This window comes from Pinus tabuliformis, chromosome 2_1 (assembly GCF_031772625.1).
Source record: "Pinus tabuliformis cultivar Carrire ecotype Pingquan chromosome 2_1, CPIR1, whole genome shotgun sequence".
Lineage (NCBI taxonomy): Eukaryota > Viridiplantae > Streptophyta > Pinopsida > Pinales > Pinaceae > Pinus > Pinus tabuliformis.
In genome coordinates this window covers 706,213,157-706,234,553 of record NC_142299.1, presented here as the reverse complement: position 1 = coordinate 706,234,553, position 21,397 = coordinate 706,213,157, and the positions used below count along the sequence as shown (strand labels likewise).

At 36.5% G+C, this 21,397-nt stretch overlaps 1 long non-coding RNA gene across 4 annotated transcripts; it reads left to right on the top strand.

Annotated features, from left to right (window-relative positions):
• The first annotated feature begins 20,054 nt into the window (after window positions 1–20,054).
• LOC149202539 (uncharacterized) lies at window positions 20,055–20,984 on the top strand. 4 transcript variants are annotated; one of them, XR_016253540.1, is made up of 3 exons: window positions 20,055–20,210; window positions 20,411–20,479; window positions 20,585–20,984. It is a non-coding gene; the product is annotated as an uncharacterized LOC149202539 (long non-coding RNA). The 4 variants fall into 4 exon arrangements; XR_016253539.1 differs by having other exon boundaries at window positions 20,059–20,210; window positions 20,555–20,984; XR_016253538.1 differs by having other exon boundaries at window positions 20,110–20,255.
• Window positions 20,985–21,397: the final 413 nt, after the last annotated feature.

Below are 21,397 nucleotides of genomic sequence, written 5' to 3'. Positions count from 1 at the left end.
ATGGTTGATTTTGCCCGTTTTGAATGTACGACTGTCCACTGCTAGCAAAGATTTGTTGCTCAGAACCTTGGTATACTTTTTGGAATTGCGGTTGTTGGTATTGCACCAGCCATGGCTGTGAAGCCACGTGTTGTTGCCCGATACTAACAGTTTGACCAAGATGAGGGGTAATTGTACCCGTTTGAACCTGTGTCATTCCACCAATCGGCGATTGTGGTTGAGTCGCAGGGTCAAGGGGCTGTTGCATTACAACCTGAGAAACCTGAGGTTGGCATACAACAGGAAGTGCTTGAACTTGCGACACCGTCACAATAGCTGGTGTAGTTGGAATATTTGACGTAGGTAAGCATTGTTGCATCGAGTATACAACTCTTGGTTGTTGAGGTAGTATAGGTACCCAAGCGTTTGAGGTAATTCCAGTGTAACTTGAATGTTGTTGTGAACTCCCGTATGGATATCCTCCCGGAGGGGATAATGAAAGGGTATACTGCCCCCCATACGGTGGTAATCCAGAACTCAAGGGTATTGTTTGCCCTTGGGGGCCGAACTGCCCAAATTGACCTCCAAATGGATCACTTTGTTGAGACTCAACATAAGAGTTTCTGGATATTATTCCGGATGAACAAACAGGAACAGACCATACTGTCGAAGTAGCCCCTGTGTGGGCTCCTTCTAGCGGTTGAGAGCTAGTCGGGACAGATGGTATACTGGCGAACATTGTTGGAGTGATAGAAGGGAGTTCTACCGTCGCCATGTCAGACGACACAGTCCTAGATGTTGACGGTTGTTCAGACATTTGTAGTCTATCCAAAAGATTACCTAGTGATTCTACAGGAGCTTCCGCTGGTGGTAGACTAACTTCTGACGAAGAAGGATATAGAGTGATCCCGACTCCAAATTGCGTTGGAGTACTTGTTTGAGGATCTTCTACAATTTCTTCTATGGCAATCAGACCAGGTGGAAGGGGAAGACCGTCAGGTCCGTAAAATATTTCTGGTGCCGAAGAAGGTGTGAAATTGGCAGTGACAGATGTTTGAAGAGCAAGACTCTCTGAACCGGTTGTAGATGGAACTGGTTCGGTAACACAAGTGTTTACTCTCAGACTAGGATCAGTATCACTATCCTTCTGTGGCTGCTGAACTTCTTCTGTAGAGGCAGGGATTCCATAAATGTTTGGAGTAGCCGGAGTCTCTGATGTCGTTGGAACACTTGTTCTAACTTTAATAGGAGATTTGGAACTGGTTAAACGAGTTCGCTTTGTCCATACTGGCTTCAATTCCGGAGACAAAGACGGTTGACTCGTAAGCCTCCACGAACGACGAGGTTTCAATTGACTTTCTTCCACGATTGCGGATTACTCGATCAACTAAAATAAAGGGGAAGTATGTTTCCGAATTAAATGAATTTTAGATGCTTTGACACAACTTGTTTTTTCAGTTTTTAAGAGTCGAGAAAAAACAAAAGATGACTCTAGTCGCCTTCGATTTTTAATGAGCCTGAAGTGACAAGTGCTCAGATGGACCTTTTCCGTTAAGGAGTTTGAAAAGGAATGAAAGGGACTGCTCTGGAAGTCTAGGTAGAGGGAGTACCAAACCAATCGCAAAACTGTAGAATACTTTTTACGGTACGGCAGTCAATCTTCCTGAATGCTGTGTTCAGTTCATTACGATCGATAGGGTGGCAGACACGGCTTCCTATGGATAAAGGATTTAAGCCTATAGGGGTCTCCCAAAATATACTCGACGGTACGTGGGAGCACAAGTCCGTACTGGCACTTATCGTCTCAAAGTGGAGGAATCACCCAACCATCAGTGAGGACAACAGTTACTAGGCTTTACGACGCCAGAATACGTCTCTAGCCTAGACCTCTAAATGTTGTGCGTTAAGTTCCAAAGCATTGTTAGATTCATTGAATTTATTTTAAGTTGATCTTGTTTATGAAGTTTGCCTTTCGGGTTCACCACGAGATGTAGATGTAATTCCTAAAATGCAATCTAAAGATGATAAACAAACTTTTTATCTCTTTTGTGCAATGAAAATCCTAGCTACTAGGGAAAAGAAAGACAGAATCTTTTCACAAAGAGCAAAGAGCACACTGTAAATGCACTTTCCTAAATCAAGCCAAACAGACTGTCTATATGCAAATGCACATGCATGTATTTGTTTTTCGACTTTCTTAATATATAGATGCTTAAAAAGAAAGTTGATGTACAAATCTGAATTTCTTTTCAAGCGACAAATATAAACAAGCTCCTTTTCGAAATCAAAAATAGAGACGATTACGACACTTTACGATTTTGAAATGAATACTTGTTTTTGACACTAGAAAATTACAAATTCAGACCAAAAGCAATAGTAACAGGATAATCGACCATCAACAACAATCAAACTTTCTCCTATGATCGAAATCGACACTTGCTACATATTCAAATCAAAGGATGACAATACGACTATGCTACTTTTGCAAAGGAAAACTGTAAACGACTCAACAAACACACAAAAACATCTAAAATTCTTTTGTACAAAGGAGGTGGAATAACAACAAGGAAAAGGAGTTTCAGACAGACATATACTGATCACAGGCAGCAAAATTCAGGAATAGAACTGGAAAGGATGATCCACAGAAGCCACAGCTGCACAGAGCTAGTTTGATCAGCGCACCTGTAACACAGAGAATCTGAAATGAAGCGCAGGTTGTCCCTTCGGGAAGTGCGTTGAAATTCAAAATCTCTGAACAGTACCTGCACTGGGCCAGAAACGAGACTCTGTTCGGGTTCCGGGTCACAGTTTACAGTTCAGTTCTTGGTTTTTGGCCGAGTAAAAAGCAATCAGTAATGCAACAATCAGGGGTAGATCTAAGGAGGATCTAAGAGCTATCACAAGGGCAATCAGATAGTTTGTGAATCAGTTGTTTAAATCATAAACAGATCCAGTGGATGGATTGAAGCAACAGTTATCTACTTTGCATTTGTTATGGAAAATGCAGTTCGAATGCTACTTATAAGTTTATGAAACAAACAACAAAGAATGATAAACAAACAAACTAATTATCTCCCCAGTGGAGTCGCCATTTTGTTACAGGGAAAAGTGTCTATTTAGAACTGCTCTATCCCACTAAGGTGTGACAGCTGCCTTAGAAACAAACAGAGAAAACCTACTTTTGTATTTCCTTTATGAATTATAGATAGAGAGGAATAGAAAGAACCAACCTCTGTCTTGCGCTAATCCTTTGATTCGATCCCTCTCTTCTTTGATAGTCTCCAGCTACCTGCTCCCTATCATGCCCATCTTCACAAAGTACCTGTAAGATCACAGAAGCATAGCACTATACAAAGACATGGATCTATATTCATAAACAACTTAGTATCATATTTAAATTGACCATACATATGTAACAAGCATCAATGATACAAAAGAATGGAGGAACACTCAAATAGCTTTTATTGATAAACAAGAAAAGATCCAGGAGGAGTTACAACCAATGGTTCCCACCCAGCATCAACCTCCCAGCAAAGAAGCCCCTCTTCACCTCAAACAAAGCTTAGATCACCCAACAATCTGATGTTTGTTTCTAGAAACCAACAACAATTCCTTACAATATGCAAAATTCCAGCCTCTGGATCTCTGGGATGAGGGATCCATATATAGATATCTGTAAGGGGAATGAGTCAGCTTGTGATTTGATTAGTGTCTTCTCTCTGTCAGTTCTTGCTTCCACTTGGAGACTGAGGGCCTCTTACTCATCCTTGGTCGAATTCAGTGAGGCAAGTGTCACAGGAGAAGACTCTGGAAGCTTCCATTGCCTCTCCACCTCGCAGAATGACACTGCCATTTGTCATTTATCGCCCATCGCACCCCACAGAAGGGAGTTTTGAAATTCAACGCACCCTCATAGTGCATTTGGGTGAGATGCAACGCACCTAGCTAGTGGAGTAGCTGCAATGATCCTATTTTGTCCAATTTTGAGTAGTTTTTCATGGAGAACTTCTGGGAGAAGTTGTAATCTATTGACCTTGTTCCTTTAGGGGTTAGAACAACACTTTTAGGGACTTAGGAGCCCTTGGTTTATGGACATTTCATGCTTGGTGTTGTAGGGCACAAAAGTGTCTATAACAGTAAGCTATACGCAAGTTTCATTAGTCAGAGTTGCGTATAAACGTTGTTTCCATCAACTGAAGTAGCGTATACAAATCTTTGTATAAATTGAAAAGAATTTATAATACTGATTCACGCCCCCTCTCAGTATTATTTTCAACAGTATCATCTTTTATTGGCTCTTGTTATTATGTTACTTTTATTGATGACGCAACTATGAAAACCTAGATTTATTGTATTCAGAATAAATCTGGTGTATTTTATACTTTCAAGAAATTGAAAGCTTTGGTTGAGAATGAGACAGGAAAGAAATTGAAGTGTCTCAGATCAGAAAATGGAGCTGAATACTGCAACAAGGAGTTTGATAACTACTACTCAGAGCATGGAATTCGTAGAGAGAAGACAGTTCCAGGAACACAACAAGAAAATGATGTGTCAGAAAGGATGAACATGACAATCATGGAGCGTGAAAGGTGCATGAGATTGCATGCAAGATTTCCCTTACAATTTGGGGTAGATGTTGTATATACTATTGTTTATCTAATAAACATAGGGCCTTCAAGTTCCTTGGATGGTGGTATTCCAGAGGAGGGATGGATATGTAAAAAGGTAAACTACTCATTTTTAAAGACATTTTGTTGTGAAACCTTTATCCACATCAATAAAGAAAATAGAACAAATCTTGAGGCAAAATCAAAGAAATGTACATTTATTGGATATGGTGTAAATGATTTTGGTTATCACTTATATGATTACGAAAATCACAAAATCATTAGTAGCAGAGATGTGATATTCAATGAAAAAGTCTTGTATAAAGATCAAATGCAAGAAAAGGAATGAGAAAAAGAAAACAAAGAATACACATTGCTTGATGAGACCACAAAAAAGTAATGGTGTATGAAAATCATAATGATCAACAACCACAACAAAAAAAAGCACCTAAAACACCTGAAAGTGGTGTTAGAAGATCTACGAAGATATTTAGACCCCCTGAACAATACTCTCCTTCATTATATTATGTAATATTAACTGATTCTGGTGAACTGAAAAGATATGAAGAAGCAATGCAGGTAGAAATCAGGAAAAAGTGGGAGCAAGCCATGGAAGAAGGCCTTGATGCATAACCAAAGTTGAGACTAAGTCAAGTTACCTGCAGATAAAACAAAATTGCAGTATAATGGGTTTATAGGTTGAAGGAAGAAGATGGAGGTAAACAAAGGTATAAGGCTAGACTTGTGGTGAAGGGGTTTGCACAAAAGAAAGGTAAAGACTTTGATGATTTCTTTTTCTCTTGTTATTAAAATGATTTCAGTTAGAACTATTTTAAGTTTAGTGGCAACAAAATATTTTCATCTTGAATAGTTAGATGTAAAGAAACCCTTTCTCCACATAGATTTGGAGGAAGAAATATATATGCAATGCCCATAAGGGTATGAGGTCAAAGGGAAGGAGAAGTTAGTGTGCAAATTGAAGAATAGCTTGTATGGCTTAAAGCTGGCTCCAAGGCAGTGGTATCTAAAAGTTGACAGGTTTATATCTGAATAAGGTTATACTAGATGTCACTCTGACTGTTGTGTTTATCATAAAAAGAAAAATGATGGTAGCTATATTATATTGCTATTGTATGTAGATTACATGTTTGTTGTAGGATCTAACATGTAGGAAATAAATGTGCTCAAAGGAAAATTGGAAAATTCATTTGCAATGAAGGATTTGAGTGTTGAAAAACAAATCATTGGTATGAGAATAACTAGAGACAAGAAAAATTGTAAATTAACATTATTTCAGAGTGAGTACATAGAAAAGGCATTGGAAATATTTAATATGCAGAATGAAAAACTAGTTAGTACAACTTTGGCTAGCCATTTCAAACTAAGTAAGGAGATGTATCCCAAGACTCTAGAAGAGATGGATTATATGTGTAAAGTTCCATATGCATCATCAATTGGAAGCTTAATGTATGCAATGGTTTGCACAAGGCTTGATATTGCACATGCATTGGAAGTTGTAGGCAAGTATATGAACAATCCAGGAAAAGAGCATTAGATGGAAGTGAAGTGAATTCTCAGGTATTTGAGAGGTACCACAAATCAAACATTACGTTTTGGTGGTTCAAACATTTCTCTACAAGTATATGTTGATGCAGATATGACAGGTAATAGAGATAACATAAGGATCACCATAGGGTATGTGTTTACTATAGGTAGAACAACTCTCAATTTGGTTTAAAAATTGCAAAGCATTATTGAACTTTCAACAACAGGAGCAGAGTATGTTGCTGCTATAGAGGCTAGTAAATAGATGATTTGGTTACAAAGGTTTATGGATGCATTGGGCAAGAAGCAAGAGATGGGTAGGTTATACAGTGACATCCAGAGTGTCATTCATCTTGCAAAGAACTCAACGTTTCATTCCAAGACTAAACATATACAGTTCAAGTACCATTTCATATGGTCAATGTTGGAAGATGGAAAGTTGAAGCTAGAAAAGATACACACTAGCTAAAATCCTATAGATAAGCTAACAAAAGTTGTAACCAGGAAGAAACTAAGATTCTACTCAGTTTCAATTGGTCTTCAAGTATGATGGTGAAGATTAGAAACATCCAACAAGTGAAGTAATAATGGCATTTATAAAATCAATTTCCGAGTGGGAGATTGTTGTGTGTGGAACATGATTGTTCAGAAGTATTTTGTTTCAGCCGCGTTGGATCTCCATTAATAACAATGTGGAAACACAACCCATTTAATCGTTGTCAAGGGGGTCCGGGGGGGTGACGACAAATTTTATGAACCTCCCCTTGGCGAGGGTTCGGGGGAAACGCCCCCAAAGCTAAAAATAGATGAAATTTTCCTTGTAAAATATTGTAATTTCGTAGTCAATCTGGGTCGTTCATTAGGCAGATGATCTGATGGTAAAAGTTATGTTAATTTAGGGTTTTTTCCCATAGAAGGAAACCCTCATTTTATATGAGGGAATTGTATTTCGGTTATGTATTATTTTGAGCGAGAGATAGGAGGCTGTGTGAGAGTGAAAATGAAATTACGGTGGATCTGTTATATGTTGTATCTCTTCAAATTATTGGATAATATAAAAGGAAGGATTGTATGTTTCTCTGTGGACGTAGCCTAAATTGGGTGAACCACGTATGTCTGTGTCTCTCTTGTTTTATGCAATTTTGTATTTCTGTTTCTGCAATATTTTATGTATTTCATTGGTCCGTTAATTAATTTCTAAGATTTCATGGTTTTCTCTTGTTTGCTTCTTGGTCTTTCCTTTTATGTTTTGAGAGCCTTAGGATTTGGTTGGGGAAAGAGGAAGGTTAATGGAGCTGAGGAAGAGCTTAATGAAACCTAGCAGGTAATGTAAGACCTAGATGAAGCTCGGTGCATGAGTAAAGGACAACTAAAGGCAAGAGTGTGACAACCAGTTGGATTGGTTGGGTCCATTGGGATAAATGGATGGTGGTAGGATAGTGATAAGAAAGGTAACATGAAAGGTAAAGTAAATTTACTTGAGGCATTAGATTACTTGGCTAAGTTGGGAACTCTTGTTCTCAATGTCGTGCATGTTGTGCACGGATAAAGGGAGTCTTCTTAACCTAGACCTTATGATATCTAGTAATTGTGTTGTGATTATGATTATATATGTGTGTGTGTGTGTGTGTGTGTGTGTCATTGTCCAATAGGGTCATCAAGGATCATGATTATTTTATGATAGTGTTTACATGTATATGTGTGCGTGTGTGTGTTGTTGTCTCATAGGGTTGTCAGGGATAGTGATTGTTTTATGATGATGTTTATATGTATATATGTATGTATGTATGTCATTGTTTGAAAGGGCCATAAGAATCATTCTTGTGGAGGGATGATTGCTTATGCAAGTGAATGGCATGAAGAGGTTCCTAGTTTTATGAGGAATCAAGTGGGAAGAGTAGCCCTGCTGGTGTTGTGTACATGTTGGTTATGCAATGTTGTGTACATGTTGTTTATGCAGCGTTGTGTACAGATGGTGTTGTGCGTATGTCGGATATGCGATGTTGTGTAAATATGGTCCTTTGTACATGTTTCATATATGGTGTTGTGTACATATGGCCTGGTGTGCATGTTGTACATATGATGTTATGTACATGTGGTGTTGTGTGCATGATTGTACATGTGGTGTTATGTCCATCTGGTGTTGTGTACATGTTGTACATGTGTTGTTGTGTGTAGGTGGTGTTGTGTACATGTTGTACATGGGTTGTTGCATGCAAGTGGTGTTGTGTACATGTTGTAGATGTGTTGTTGTGTGCAAGTGGTGTTGTGTATATGTTGTGCATGTCGTGTTGTGTACATGTCGTGTTGTGTACACTTCATGCATGTGGTGTTGTGTACATGTAGTGTTGTGCACACGTTGTGCAGGTGGTGTTGTGTACATGTGGTTGTATGTACATGTTGTGTAGGTGGTGTCGTGTACAAGTGATGTTGTGTACACATTGTGTATGTGGTGCTGCGAGCAGGTGATGTTGCGTACATGTGGTATTGTGTGCATGTACATGTTGTGATGTGCACATGTGGTACTGTGTATGCACATTGTGTAGTAATGGTATCGTGACATGTATTCATTGCATTATACTTTTTGTACGTATATGTATTACATTGTACATTGGGTGTAGGTGTATGTATTGTGTTGTATACACCAACTATAGGTGTATGTGTTGTGTTGTACACCTGGTGTAGGTGTATATGTTGTGTTGTATGCCAAGTGTAGGTGTATATGTTGTGTTGTATGATGGATGCAGGTGTATGTGTTGTGTTGTACATCAAGTGTAGGTGTATGTATTGTGTGTTGTTGTAAGCTGTGTGTGGGTGTATGAATGTGATGTACATTGTATGTATGTGTACGTGGTTGAAGAGAAGAGAAGCGCTAGGTTCTTTCCAGATGTGGCAACCGATCCGATGTGTGTCCAGAAAAGAAAAAAAACCAAAGTAGAAGAAAATGACCAATTAAAGGATAAGTATCAATATTTTATTTTAGTTTTTAATTATTCAGTGATATATGAATCTTATTTATGATGGTCGATTTTTGAGCTAACTGGACGTGATATGTTTATTCATGATGATTTGATCAAAGAAAGAGTTAAATTGTTGTGACAGGAAGTGAATAAAATCATGTGTACCTTATTGACGAGCTACCAGTGAGGTATGATTTGAATTTCATTTCAATTCATTTTGAATCTAATAACAATTATGTGCTTGGTACACGAAAGCATGAGAATGCCTGGTTGGGTGGTTGGAACTCACTATACTATTAGCAACAACAGTGAAAGGATTTGGAAAATAAATCAGTATGTTGGTAATGCATTTAGGAGCAGGGCCATTATGGGACACTAGTACCTAATAGTGTTCATTGATTTGCATGAACATGCTATGACTAGTATGATGGTTTTGAGACAGGTATATACCTTGGTTTTGGACCTTCCTGATGCGAGGAAACCTTGCCATGGGATGGATCACTCAGGAAAGGGGATGTTGGGGAAATTGGAAGGTGAGTGATTGCATGGAAGGGGGTTACCGAATTTCCTGAGGGAATGTGTAGCAGAGAAGGGAAGGACAGCGTATGGAATTGGTTTTGGTCACTAGAATTGACAAATGGAATCAGATGCACATTTGGGTGTGCCCTAGAACAATGAGTCGGTAACTATTCATTGAGGGAACCGGTAGTGCAAGGATTGTAGCGCTAGACATTGGATGCAGATTTGACTTTGGCATTGGATTTTAGACTTCTTGGGAAGGAGGTGAATCCTGGTATTACTTTGAGGGTGGATATGTGAGCCTCTATATTCCCTTGTTGCTGATGAGGTCTACGTATCCTTCATTGTTTGTTGGTTTAGGCAAAGGAGTTTTCGTATATGTACATAATTATGTATGGTTTTTATTGTAAATACCATAATGAGTTGTGTTATAAAAGCTCCAGTAAAAATATGATTGTCATGTTTTCAGTAGGTTGGTCATTGTAAATATTGCAACGAGTTGAGTTATAAAGCTCCATGGGTAGTTTTTTTTGGTTTTCAATAGTTTTTCTAGTTGTAGGTGTCATTTAACACTGAGGACAGTGTTCCCCTAAGGGGGAGTGGTTTGTAACAACCACGGGTTAACAATCCATGTAATAAAGTTAATAAAGGAAAAATAAGACCAAGGTCATGAGACATGTATTCCAAGTTGAATGTTGGGCAAAACATCTTAGTGGGTGTTCATTTGGTTTATTATGGCTAAGGGGAAATTGATAAAGGATTTGAAAAGGAAATAGGAATTAATTGGCATTTATTTATGAAAATAATGGAACATAGGAGAAAAGGAAGGTGAAAGGTCACAAATTTGCATGAGAAGGAAAATGAAGAAATTAGAGTCCTTAATAATAAAAAGTCTTATGACGATCATTTCACAACCTTTTTCAGTTTTAGCTTAAAGCTCTCTCTATTCTCTTCCTCTCTCTCATACTGTCATACACTTAGAGCATTCTTGGAACACTCTCGCATTAGAGAAAGGAAAGCAAAGGAAGGGCAAGAAAGTAAAGGAAATAAAGGATCAAGCAAGGAAAAGTTTGGATCAAGCAACTACAATGGGAATAATTGCATGTAATCGGTTGCATGTGTGATTTCCTAGTCATTTCATGGATGCATGACACATGCATGTGTGTATTTGGTTCTCTTTTTGTCATTGGCATGGGTTTTGCTAGGTGTGACAGTGGTTTTCAACCTTGCCTTTCCATTTCCAGATAACCATAGTGTGTTGGGGTTCTTTTTCTTGGTTGAGATGGATTGTTAGATGGTTTTGAAACTGAGTGGGGTGGTATGAGGAAAATTCCCAAAGGCTTAGGAATCTCTTGACTGGTAAATGGCAAGATACATGGTAAAGCATAAGGGTGGAGACAGGAAAAATCCTCATGGTTTAGGTGGATAGATCTAGAGGCAACCATGCTTGTTTTGGGCCTAGTGATCCATTGACCAATATATGGTAGGATTGTGGTAAATCCTGATAGTGTAGGTTTATTGTTTGGGCCTAGGAATCCCTTGACCCGTATATGGAGGGATACACAATAAAGCCTAGCTATATAAATGAGGGTTTTGGACCTAGGAATCCCTTGATGGTAATGGTGGGATACATGGTAAAGCTTGAAGAATCCATGGTTGGTTTTGTTATGAGTCCCACATTCATGCTTAGAATATGGCATGGGGGTGATGGGCTGAAAGAAAGATTTGATTTAGCCCAATCTATGGCCGGGTGGTATGTGGAAGTCCTGACTTGGTTGGCATTTTCATATAAATAATAAGAATATTTCCTCTTTAGTTTTATGAGTAAATGTGCTTGGTTATTATGTGATTTTAATGGTTGTTCTATCATTGTTAATTTGTTGGTTATATGTTGGTTATAAGCATGGTTTTATGACAGATCTTAGTCATGGATCTCATCATGTTTTGATTGGTAAATGAATGAATAATTAATATATGACCTAATAGATGATAATGCATCTATGGTGAGAAGACATCAAACCTTCTTAATGATTCTCAGATAAGTATGAGACCCTTATGTTTAGATGTGTATTTATGACATGTACATTACATGTTCATGATGTGTTTTACGGAATGTATGTCATGGTTAGGCCTGGTTAGGTCAAGTTATTGTCTAAATTTTATATGGAAGGCTTTGTCCTTGTGTCATTTATCATTTTTGAGAGTTTCATCAAGTTCTAGGCAGTGACTTGGAGTATGGCCCTAAAAATGTGGCACATATTTCGTGGTAGCATGCCTAGAACTGTGAAATTGAGACTGAAGTAGCTCCCTTACAGGCTTATGCATGCGAATAGAGGCTTTTAGTTGCATGGATTCAAGCTTGTGCATGCGACTGGGAGTTCAGGACATTGAAAAATAAAGTTAGCTTAGGGTCCGGGCACCTGAAACGTTGGTTTAGCCCTTGGGGTTCCTATAGCACCTAAGGGAAGTCAATAAGGTTTTTGGGTTGTTGATTCCACTTCCTTAAGGTGATCTAGGAGGTTGAATCATATCATAGTAACTCTTCATCACATGTTTACCTCGATAGGTCGGTTAACTTGGGCAAATGTGGGAGGAGGGTGTTACATTTTCTTTCTTGAATTATTCAGGTCATATGTTCTTTATATCCTTCTCCTTAATTTTCTTGTGTAATCTTGATTTAGTTGTTGTACAAGATAGTTGATAAGAACTATCCATTCTACCTTCATAGGACACTGCTTAAGCATCTGGTCTTGCACTCCAATGCATTTTTCTTGATGTACTCCCTCTTGCCCTACTGGTTTCCTATCCATTTTTGGAATTTCAGATCGAATACCAAACTATTTGTACCTAAGTATGTCCAAATTACTATCAACAGGTTCATGTTGCTTTTATTTTTACAAGTTTGATTGCCTTTGCAATATCATTACATTTACTTCCTCTTAATTCTCTTGGGTTCTGATAGTCATTTCATTATTTTCCTAATAATAATAATTAACCATCTATCATCTGATATAGCCTTATATTTATAATCTCCCTAATAAACATTCACCTCTTTGGTATTACCTTAGTATTATTAATCATTTGTATTTAAGATAGGTTATGACTTACATATCATGGTAACTTTAAAAGAATTCCTCTAAACTCATATAGTCTAATATAAGAAAATTTTGGAAATTCAAACCAATGAATGATGGGACTTATAATAATTCTGACCATTTTTTTAACCCACAATTTGCGATAATTGAAAAGAAAAATGTTTTTTCTTGCAAAATGTCCCAATTGTATTATCGTCACACTAGCATCGTCTTGTGATTTTCTTATTACTGCCCACTCTACAAGCCTTTAGCAAGTAGCTATAGGATGGATAATAACAATGTCAAATTAGGCTGCTTCTCAGCACAAAAAGGTTTGGTGAATCCATTATTTCTTGATAACTGACTATATCCTATAGTCCATTTGATGCCAAAATTAAAAACTTTCAATTTGATGTTATTTTTATCTTTCTAGTCTCTAGTTCAACAATTATCCATTCTTTCATGTGAGAATTGCCTATTGCCCTTGATATAGCTAGCCGAGTCCACAATTCCACCCAAGTTCTCTCTCTGTTGTCACTCATCCTCCCTGCTAGCTAGATGGTCACATGTAAAGGCTTCAGAAGCACCATTTCTGCTAATAATTGCTCGACAATCCCCAACATCGAAAACCACTAAGTTACCATCTATAATAAGAGCATGTACACAAACAATGTCATTACCGACTTCCTTCTTCAAAAACTCTACATATGTTTCTAAATACCCATCTCTAACAATTTGTTCAAAAATGTGCCCTACTTCATCTACATTTAAAAATGTTCCTTGTTTTAGATTAAAAAATTTAAATCATTATCTACATTGATGACCTTGGTGAGATTGTATTAGAATCACTTGGAAGGCTTTTTTATATCAGATAATTTAAAATGCATCTTAAAGAATACCTTCTCAAAGCCCTTTCAGAAGAGCTATAGAGTCCTCGAGCAACTATTAGAAGAACAAAAAGGGCTTGTGGCAACTACTAGACATGAAAAATAAATCACAAATTTGAAAAATTTTGAGATATTATTTACCCAAAAAAATCAATGAAACATGATATTGGGTGCTCCTCGACTAATAACGTCAGATAAGACACATATCGTGAATATCGAACAATATTATTGCGAACCCTTTGACGTGAAACCCACACCTACCAACCCCATATTTCATCCAACACTGTTATTCTCACAACTAATAAAGATAAAATGACCCGTAAATATGCAGAAGTAAATCAAATGTATATTAGATTACCATATTGTTTGTTAAGGAGAAGCTCAACCTTTCGATTGCCATGGATTTGTTTGATGTGATCTGTACCCAACTGGGGATGTTGTTGATGTTCTTAAGGACCTCCCTGTAAATGTTTGGTTATCTATTCTTATGGTTGGCTAAAGACTAGCATAGGGAGGTAAAGGTTGGCTTTGCTTTACTCTCCCCTCGACATGCACACTGGAGCAACTAGCAGGGAATAGCCAGAAGCACCAGTTCCCCTTTCTGTCAATCTTTGTTCTTGAGTTGGATGATGTTTTGTTACCTTGTTGTCTTCCATCTTGAATACTTAGAGGTGTGGCAGAGTCTAAGTGTGAGCTAGAGTAGCTAGCAGGGCATAAGAAAAAGCCCCTGTTACCCTTTATGTTAGTCTTTGTTCTTGAGTTGAATGATGTTTTCTTACCTTGTTGGCTTCTTTATTTGATACTTAGAGGTGTGGTAGAGTCTAACTAAGGTCTATGACACCTTGTGATAGATGTACTATGTGCACGGGAGTCTAACTTTTCGAGGGTGAAAATGATATCTTCCAAAAGCGCCATCGGAAAGAGTCACAGGAGGCACCAAAAAGTAACCACCTTACACTATTTCCAAACATACTTCAAATTTTTTTTTTTCTTTAAATATTTTTGTTATCCAAAATTAAATAAATTTGTGGTAATTTTAATTTTATTGAAAAAAATCAATTGCAATAATTTTTTATTATAACAAAACATTAATTAAATTATTAAATTAATATATGAAATCGATTCACTCTAACTCTCAAATTTAAGTTTATCATGTTAAAATAAATCTATATTAGTTGGATCAAGAAAAATCAATTTTAATATTTTTTTTATTAATCTAATTTCAATTAAATTATTGAATTAGCAAAATTTTTAGCTTGGCCTTTTAATTCTATAATATGATGTTAGGTTGGCATTTTAATTTTCCAAAAAAATTTATGGATTATTTGAAAAACATTAAATTGTTCTTAATCATCTTTCCGTTACCTTGATGGTACAAAATTCCAATTCTTAACAGAGGAAATGATGCAAGGACGGGTGTTGACACCATATATTTTTCTATTGTTTTATCTAAATATTATATGTTTTAGAGTTTTTTTTATTGGAATTTGGTAAATAAATTTTTGGTCAAATCTGGACTTTTTTTATTTAAAATATAATTTTTATTATATAAATGGATTTAACACCCTAAAAAACCTCATATATTCAGATTATGAAAAATTCAAAACTCAAATTTGTAATTCAACAAATCTTTACCAAATTCTGAACAAAAATCCTCCATATAGTAATTTTCATGATACACTAAGGAGAAGGACTCTTAAGGAAAGACTCTTAGGGAAGGACTCCGAAGTGTACGATGAACCTCGATCACTGCAGGTTCCATAACAGGCAAAGAGTGCATTCACTCGGCATTTTCCATTAAAGGACTTAACGTTTACCCACACGCCTCTGCGCACATGCATTGTACCACATTCACAGTAAAACAATTATAACAATGCACTGGCAATCCTTTTCGCAGGTTGTAAATCAAGTGTACAGTTCCCATATCGCTCACAATATCAGCATCTGTACAATTTTCAGATTCTGCATACCATGCATGTGGGCACTTTTTAAAGATAAGGTCTGATCAATGTGACCAGAGTTGGAATTTGATGGGTAAATTGTGTGTTATGAGGTAATTTGTCTATCAAACACTGTATAAAAAATTACAAAACTTTCAGAATTTTTGCTTGAAACTATGACAATAGATCAGAAACTGTGAAAAACATTAAATTTGATAGGTAGCTCTCTTTTGAAACTCCAAATGCTACTATGAAAAGTATCCCTGTATCCCTGTGTCTAAATAAATAACTAATTCACATATGTTTTTTAAATAAAAATAATAAATGTGTTTCTATGAGCCGTGGAAGGGAGGGATTATTTTTTGTTTTAATAAAGAAAAAGAGATGCAATATATATAATTTACAAAAATAAATCATCTAATATATAGTTTGGAAATTTTTTTATTGTAAATATAATTTTTATATGTTTATTAGTTAAATTTGAATATGAAATATTCATGATTACAAATATGAATAATTATTATTTTAATTTATTTTAATGTGATTTGTATCTTCCTCGGATGCGGGTGATTAAGGTGATGGGACGGGAGTCGGGGGCTCGCCACATGCCGCCCCTCAGCCATCACGTGGCATCCCAAGCGCGAAGCTGGATAGGACGGAGAAGGTTAAAGGCGAAGGGACCTGGGGCAGTTAATGCCCGGAGAGTGCACTCGATCCAGAGCAAGGCAGCAGTAATGGAGGAGGAGTTCTCGAGCAGGGTAGGTGAGGACGAGGAGAATAAAACTGAGCTGGAGCAAGGAATGTTGGTTGTGATGCATTCGGTCGGCCTCTCTGTCGTTGAAGCGGTCCCTGCTCAAACGGACGGGTCCATCACGGGGCTGGCTCTTGCAGTGGATAGTCTGGTTCACTTGGTTGTTTGCTGGAAGTCTCATCCCACTATGGTGAGACCCCGACAGCGGATGCTAAGCCGCTGAGGCTCATCTAGAGGAGGGGGCTCACGCAGACCTGAAAGGGATAGTGTTGGGCATTGTTGCCACTGCAATCTTGCAAGCTCCATCGGAGCCACCCCCCTACACTCAGGTCAACACATGGATGCCGGGGCTTCAGGCTCGGCCACCTTGCCAGCTTTTGGTTCTACCATCTTCAATTTCACCAGCTCAACAATAAACCCACGCATCAACGTGCATGTTTCCATTCTGTTCATTGAGAATCCTCCAGAGGTTGATGACCCCATAGATGCTCGGGAGCAAGGGATGCAAGACTACCCAGGGGAAGCAGAGCAGGCTCCGACAGCTGAGACGGAGCAGGAAGCAAAGGGCCGGGGTACTGACAAGGAAAAAGCCAAGCATACCCAGAATGCTCCAAGCATGGAAATTGGGGAAGAGGCAGCGACCTCTCCTACTGAAGCTGAGCCGGACTACTATGGGTGGTGCCCAATTGTGGAAGAGCAACCGGACGAACCGAATGAATGACGATGCCAGTGCTCATGCTTCTCCAGGTCGCTCAAGGTGCAGTTATCGTTTTCTGTTTTGTTATCTGTTCAGTTAGTGTTTTCTGGGGTGTTATAGCTGTTGGGTATTTTGTGTTATTAATGAAAGCAAGAATTGTCTCCCCTGCGCGGGAGGATTTGGTCGGCATCTTTTTGTCTAAGGCCCCTGCGAGGGCCTTCGTCTATGGGCAGTCTTGGTATTTCAGTGTACAACCCCTGCGCGGGCTTGCTGTGGGGAACTATGTCTTGGTTTTTATCAGTCTTAGTTTCTGTGTTTGTCTGATGCCCCTGTGAGGGCAAGAGCTTACTGGTTTCACCTGTTGTAATTTTGAACTCTGTACATATGATTTGTATCTTGTGTGTTTTTGGCAAAAAAATATCTATAATTTTATCAATAAAAACAAAATTATACTTATAATAAATTGAATTAGATTAATTTATTATTATTTTTTATTTTTTAAATTAAGTTTGATATTATGTTTTATTATTATTATACTTTGGGGAGGTATGGTATGACCATTTTCTCTTTGACTGGGTATTAGTTTGTCTTGCACAAAAAATTTATGGTATTTATCCATAGTTTAACATTATGAATTCATTTTTTGTTATTATTTAAATTTATTTATTTGTAATCTGATTGGTTGAAGTCTTATTAAGGGTTTTAGTAACTTCTATTTCTATTGGTTACTAATTTTTTGTTTTAAGTTTTATTTCCATTTTATTTAACTTTTTTGATTTTTTTGATTTTTTTTCTATTATTTCTATTTTCATGAATTATAAAATTTCCAACATATTTTTGATTTAAAATGACTTAAAATATTTATTTATTTTTTTCTATTAGTTACGATTTTTTGTTTTGTTTTTAGTTTATTTCTTTTTTATTTTTTCATTTTTTTCTATTATTTCCATTTTCCATATTTTTTTCTTCATATTTTATGACAAAATTTAAAGAGGAAAAAATATTTAAAAAACATTTTGAAATAATTTTTTTTATAGTTTTTTTGTCTTTTTCTTTGGCCTTTTATTTTTTCTCTATTTTCAATATCAATTCCTTTAATCATAGTTTTTTTCTTGATAATTTTTAATTTGACTTTATTTTTTTCCCTTCACCTTTCTATAATTTTCAAAGCAACAACTATACAATAAAACTTCCATTTCAATGAATATAATTAAATTAGTAAAAAACAATTCTAAAAATAAGAAATTAATAAATTTTAAACAAAATTTAAGTGTAATTTTCTCCATATGTACATCTCATTCTTCATTCTACTTCAAATCTTAAAGACCTATTGCCATTATTGCAAGCATTCAAATATTATAAATTTGGAAAATGACAACTTGTGAAATTGAAATTGACAATCTTTGTAATTTTCATTTATTTATTTAGATATTGTTAAATTGCAGATTTCAATCAATCATTATTTCTTATTATTTGCAGGTCTCTCCGTGAACTCTAACAACTAAAGATTTTCACACTGATGACTATTCACACGGATGACTATCCCCAAGTGCAGTAATATCCCATGCAGTGACAAAGGAACTTGTGCCCAACCACTATTGTGTTGCCCAAATCCCATTAATAGGTGGAGTTTTTGTAAAAGTACTGTAGAAATTTAGTCGTTATTACTCATCAAGTTTTCATTTAAATAATGGACGGGGAGCAACTTTGTTTTAAAAATAGTTTTGGATGGAATAAATGAAGTATCTACATGCAATAATTTAATCAAAGCATGTATTTAGAAAATGTGCAAGCTTAATATTTGATTGGTGTTACCGTCTGTATCTTAGAGAAACAATGTTTTTTTTAGCTACCTATATTTTTTTAATTTTTTTTTTGACGTAGTTAGCAAGTTTTTATGTAAATTATAGTTTTCAACACATTTGTTATAAAAGAGTAGCCACATTGTATATGAGATTTCGTTGATTTTTTCAACTAGAATTATTTTTAATTATCTTTAAATTTAAGTGTTCAATTTTGTCTTTCAAATTTTAAAATCTAAAGTTATTTTAAAATATTTTTATAGAAAATGCGAAAGAGTAATAGGATAATTTTGTATTTAAGTTTAAAGATACAGAAGTTTTAAACATGTTGTTAGGTTTTGTTCATGAACATTGATTAGATTTTTACAATAATAATATTGAAAGAAACACAAATTTTAATATTAGTATACAAATTTTAATATTGGTATTACCTTGATTTTTTCAAATTTTTAGAGTTGCAAAATATCTAATTTTTTAGGTATTAGCCTTTTACCATGTTAATACTAAAACAACACAAACTTCAAACTACTATTACCTTTTTTTACGTATTATATTTTTACCATAATAATACTGAAACAACACAAACTTGAAATTGGTATTATCTTAAATTTTTATTTTGTATTGAGAGTCTTACATATTTGAAAATGTGTCACGCACTCCCATATACTAAGTAAATTTTTTTTTTAATATTACATGGCAATCTTTTATCTTAACACTAAGATATGGTAAATACATGGGTTCATATAAAACATGTAAATTACATTACCTGATTTTAAACTATAAACTTATTACACAAACAACGGACTTCCAATATCTATATATAAAAAGGTGGCGGCATAAATTAAAGATGATATCATGCATATGTGGCAAGTATATAGTTGCACGCATCACTATTAACCCTGGTTGATTGACGAAGTTATATGATTATACATATGTGCCTAGCGTTAATTACATAACCCCTTAGCAATTTCCGCCACTACGAAGCCTTCGGCTTACATGCAATGCACAAAATTCAATTATCATTAAATGGCAACAGCTACCATTCGGATTTTTCCCTATCCCGAACTTACCTGCATTCAATACATTCGTCCGGCCTCTGCATTTGGTACCAACTGTTAAAACCTGCGTCGTCCATTTGGCAAGGTGGACGGCTGTGATGGCACTTGGCCATGTGCTCCCGGAGCTCGAGGTGATACAGTCTGGCTTCTCGGTGATGTTTGGTTTCGCGCCCATCTCCACCGACTATCGAACGGTGAACAATGCATATGGCAGATCAACGGAGGAATTCATGCCACGAATCGATCATTGGTATGGAAGGTTTATAATCCTATCCCCTTTCTTTCGGGTTCTATTGTTCATTTGGTCCTGCGATGAGTGTGTTGTAGCTCTGAGTTCCTGAATAGTTCTTATGCAATTTACAGCTGCTGTCAGGGTTATGAAATGGTTCAGGTATGCGTTCCATTAGAGTTTGCAATGCTTCAATGTTTACTAGCGGTAATACGCCATTTCTCCTCATATCTCTAATTATTACAGTCCCTTTGTCTGTCACGATTTCCAGCTATTACTTATCGGTTTTGGTTTTTATAATGCTACTGTTCCATACTGCATTTCGTTCTCAGGTTTTCTTAACTAATGGTTTTCTGGTTCAGGTAAGAGGCTGCCATCGCACATTGAGGGCAAGGGTAACCTCCAACATGTTGTCGGCCGCCCTTAACCAGGTATGCCCATTACTGTAGGTTATTTTCCATTCTCAACAATCGAACCGAAGTCTGAATCCGGCTTCCCTTGATCAGGGTTGTCAGACTTTGACTGTTTCGATTCAGATTCCGCATATACCAGGGTTCTCTGGCAATGAAACGACTTCTAACCTTGCTCAAGCGGGACTCCATTGTCGAGAAGCACAGCACTCTGAGCTTCGATGGATTAGTTCAGGAACTATTTTAGCATGTTTATTTTAAGCTTTAAGCCATCCGGCTCATTATGTCTATAGACAAATATTTATGAACGAACTTAATGTTTGACTCTGACATAGATTGCTCTATTAGTTTCTTGTATAATGAGGTTACCCCTTTAAGTTTGGTTTGTTCCCATTCTCTTGTTTACAGTCCTCTCGGAAGGGTTTTATCCTCAGTTTCCTAGATTTATATTCTGAGCTTTCCACACAGAATGTTTAATATACAACTATACATTTTCATTATGATACATTTTGGTTTGTTTATGATACCCTGCGGCTCGTTTTCCTTTCCGTTCAACTGTATAGCTAGGGGTTTATTTGTAAGTCGGTCTGAAGAATGCATACACCACGGTTAACATACTATTCTGGTCATATATATTATTTATTTGTTGGACGGTCAATACGTTTGCTCTGGATATGTATTCTGTGCATGCAAAATTGCAGAGTTTGATTTCATAATGTATAAGGTTCTTGTCGTTCTCCGGCTCCGGCTATCCGAGTCCAGGGTTTAATCTGCACATATGTTTTCTTTATTTTATGTTGACAACATTGTAATATATATGTGCACTCGTTATTATTGCGGCACTTTACCAGTCCGCCTTATGATTCAATGTCATGCTGTGAATGCATATTAAGGGTTTTCTATCAGGAATACATATCCTACTTTTCTCGAATCTTGCTG